Here is a 3998-nt window from a genome sequence, read left to right on the forward strand (position 1 = left end):
GCGTTAGAAGTATAATTCAACACTCCGTCAAGTGTTGGCTGTAGTACGTGTGGTACACGCAGGACCAACGTTGAAGTATCCTTGCCGTCCCAGCGTGGCGCATTGGGGACTTACCTTTATACTTCTACATTAACTCTTAGAGTGCAGTCAGAAATACGTGGCGCAACTTATTGACAAATATTTTTCCTAAACAATAGAACATAGACTGTTCAGCTTTTGCAAAATGACTTGTATCAATTTGTCTAAACAGATTAATATTTTTGTAAACACATGTTAGCTATATTGTAGAAAATGCTTTAGAAAAAACTAATTTAAAAATCCAAGTGGGTGGTTTTTACAGACTTAAAAAGATTTACAGCTGGGGCAATATCGCTTTTAAAAGCAAGTCCGTCATTTTTTTTTTCTAATCCTGACACTATATTGAACGCGTGTTTTGAGAAACTTTAGGGCAAAAATGTGTTTACTATAAAAAATAATAATAATTTTGGTAACAGGTTTTTCCACTAAAAAGTGACATTTGTGAGGTGTGACGTAGGCCATATGCGTATGCAAAATGTGTGTGTAGTGTGAGACGCGGGAAGAGCTGTGGACAATCCCATTTTCCGCGTGACGGACATTTATAGTACATGTATCGTAATATAAATTTATGAAGAAAAAAACGTTTTAAAAAAAAGAAATCTAACCTCAATTGACAAGTCGACATAAATACATACATCGCATCGTATGTATGACAACGATTCACACATAAAACGGATATTTGAGGATAACTTACGCCACGAATTTGTTACCGCACTAACAGTCTTAGTATATTGAGGCAGTTCCATGTTTGTAGTACGCCGCCTATTTTGTCACCCGTCAACATCCAAACTGCGTTATAATTTCGCTTGTGTTTTAACCAATCCACATAAAATGAAGACAAAACTGACTGTAAACGAATGCTCCAAGCATACAGTTTGATCATAAATAAGAAAGATTTCCTAAAGTTTTTGTAGATTTATGTTATGCATATAAGCATCAGAGCGATGTTATCCGCAAGCTGAACTTAGGCGCGGTATAATTATAAAGAGTTAATGTTTCAGGAACTTCTCGCTCGTTAATCTCTACACATGGACACCCCAGTCTCCTTAGTGTGAATGCTGCTTTTCGCCACAGGTATTCTAAGCCCCCGTAGTGCTTTGGGCCTCCTTGCCTATGATTGGACTAATATTTCCTTCTAATAAGTGCTTTTAGGAACTATTACCGTCTTTGCTTTGAGATGGCAATAAACAAACAGCTTTAAGTACTTCAACAAAATGATCTTGATTTTTTTTAAAAATACAGTGTATAACGTTTAGATCTGCCGTTTCAAAATGTAGGCTGGGGATGGGAGCAAAATAAAAATCTTGTGCATCACATGGTAGAGTAGGTCTATTGTACACCTGAAAGCACAAGACAGTGTCACACACACACACACACACACACACACACACACACACACACACACACACACACACACATTCACAACTTTAATATACACAACTAAGACCATGAGGCTTGAAACCAAATGTTCTATCTGCTTTCTAAAAATCGTAAGATTATTAGCAGTCGTTATCAAGATACAAAAAACAAATTGCATTTCGAAAAAGCTTGACATGAAGTGAAACTTAGAATCTTTAACGTCAAATTTCTAAAAAATATAAGGTACTGGGCACATTTTAGTGTAAGTTTGCAGCTTCACTCACCTATCAACACACATTTCTCAAAAATATAAGGTACTGAGCAGATTTTAGTATAAATTTGTAGCTTCACTCATCTATCAACACACATTTCTCAAAAATATAAAGTACTGAGCAGATTTTAGTGTAAATTTGTCGTTTCACTTATCTATCAACACACATTTTTCAAAAATATAAAGTACTGAGCAGGTTTTAGTGTAAGTTTGTAGCTCACTCACCTATCAACACAGTGGGCAGCAGTGACGACCCACTGAGGATCGATCAGCGTCCCCCCACAGTAGTGTACGTAGCTCCCTGTGCTATAGTAGAATCTGCGAAGACTCACTTGCCACGCCCATTCGCCCGGGTCCGCCTCGTTGCCGCCCACAATCAGACTGGACATTTTGATGCCGCAAGAATCTGAGTTAAGTATTCGCAGTGTTATTTAATGTGAAGTTATGCTCACTGACTCTGTGGTCTACGGTTAACAACAGTTTCATAATAATAGTAAACTCGAAGCCGAAAAAGATATTACTTTGTCTCAGCTTTCACGGAAACAAACAAATGAAATAAAACAAAATAATAAAAAAAACCCAACAAAGATATAAAACTATGGTACTTGAGGTTTGGGGTGAGGTAGCAGGGGTGTAATAAAATAAAATTGCTACGGAGTAACTATAGCTTCTATCCTTTAAAAATGATCCCAGCCAAAAGCACGTGCATAAAATAAAGTCGTCGATAGCTTAATGAAAGAAAGACTAAATGAAACGTATAAACATTATAGCTTACTATTAAAGTGACAAATCAAAATGGATGAATAAATATATTATTTTAAAAATTAGATAAGCTTAGGGAGAAATAGTGATTAATAATTGCAATACGACCATGGCAGTTTGACCGTGCACCGCCTTACTCTATGTTCTGTCTGATGAAGACAGTAAGCGTAAGAAAAGTGATAAATAAAAGAACCATAGGCTTGCACTGTAATATTCAAAGAGCGGGCACTATTATGGCAACCGTTCTTTGCTCTAAAAAAAACCCACTTCGCTACACCTGAATAGACATAAGGGTGTTGAACATTTAGCTCTCACTGGCAAAATTGAGGACAAGCGAGGCAGGGGTAGGCCCAGAACAACATACTTAGGGAACCTAAACAAATGGATAACAGGGAAAGATCAGGGAAAAGTAGCTTTTTTTTTAGAGCATCCGAGCAAAGGAATGAATGGAAAACCATGATCGCTGATGTCTGTCGCAGATCTGGCACTGGATGATGGCTCTGGTGTGCACCATGAGCACTCAAATGAAGGGAAAACACAACTCTCGCTTTTGTCGGGTGCACGCCTACCTCTTTTCCCTCCTTGCTCTTGATTTGGTTCCAACATAGAGGTATGATTGGTGCGCTTTTTCGAATGCAATTCTTTGAATATATTGATAACCCCGAATAGCCTTACGATTTCATTCTGATAGAGCAGGTAGAACATTCGGTTTCTGGCCTCATGCTCTCTTTGTAGTTACTCAAAACGGCCCAAAATGTCAGATGTCACATGGAACTTTGTAATTCTGAGGTAGCAAATGGGTGGCTGTTTTGGACAATTTGGAGCGCATAATATTATTATAATACAAGTCTATGCGTATGACTAGTTAGGTACCCGTTCGATGAACGGAGTCAAAAGAATTGTCAGGTCATTGTGGAACAGTGTGCATTGCTTATGGACGGAAGCCTCACTTGTTTACAATGACGTCTTAGAAGACGGCTTTTCCCAGGATTAGATCTAAACGAAACTAAAGAAAAACTGAAAATTAAACTGCAATGAGTTCAGACTCCTTAATATAACTGTGGGCCCTTTAAATGATTCTGAATCACCGTTATTTTTTTCAAATTCGAAAGTTAAGTGGTTCGGAATTTTAGACGACCAAAGTGACGAACTTTCACAATTCTAATAATAATAATATAGATAAGAGCACACACACCGTCCAGGAGAGGACTTTCTTTCGAGGCTGAGTCCAGGGGCGTCGTCTTAGTGTCGTTCCCTCCTGATGTGTGATCGGGTTGAGTAGGCGGGTGCTTGTCGTAGACAGGCTCTACGAGATTGGTGCGGTTACACTCATCAGTGGTCGATACATACACGCAGGCTCGCACTTTTATGGAGAATATCTGAAGGACGTGAAGATTGGCTTTTCTTAGAGAATCCAAAGAAAGGCATTCAAAGCAATGACAGTAACAGCAACAACAATGATTGCCATAACAACTACAATAATAATGGGGGTTTTTTTAATTTTAATAATGACAATAAAATAATAATA

Source organism: Aplysia californica, unplaced genomic scaffold, assembly GCF_000002075.1.
Source record: "Aplysia californica isolate F4 #8 unplaced genomic scaffold, AplCal3.0 scaffold00038, whole genome shotgun sequence".
Taxonomy (NCBI): Eukaryota; Metazoa; Mollusca; class Gastropoda; order Aplysiida; family Aplysiidae; genus Aplysia; species Aplysia californica.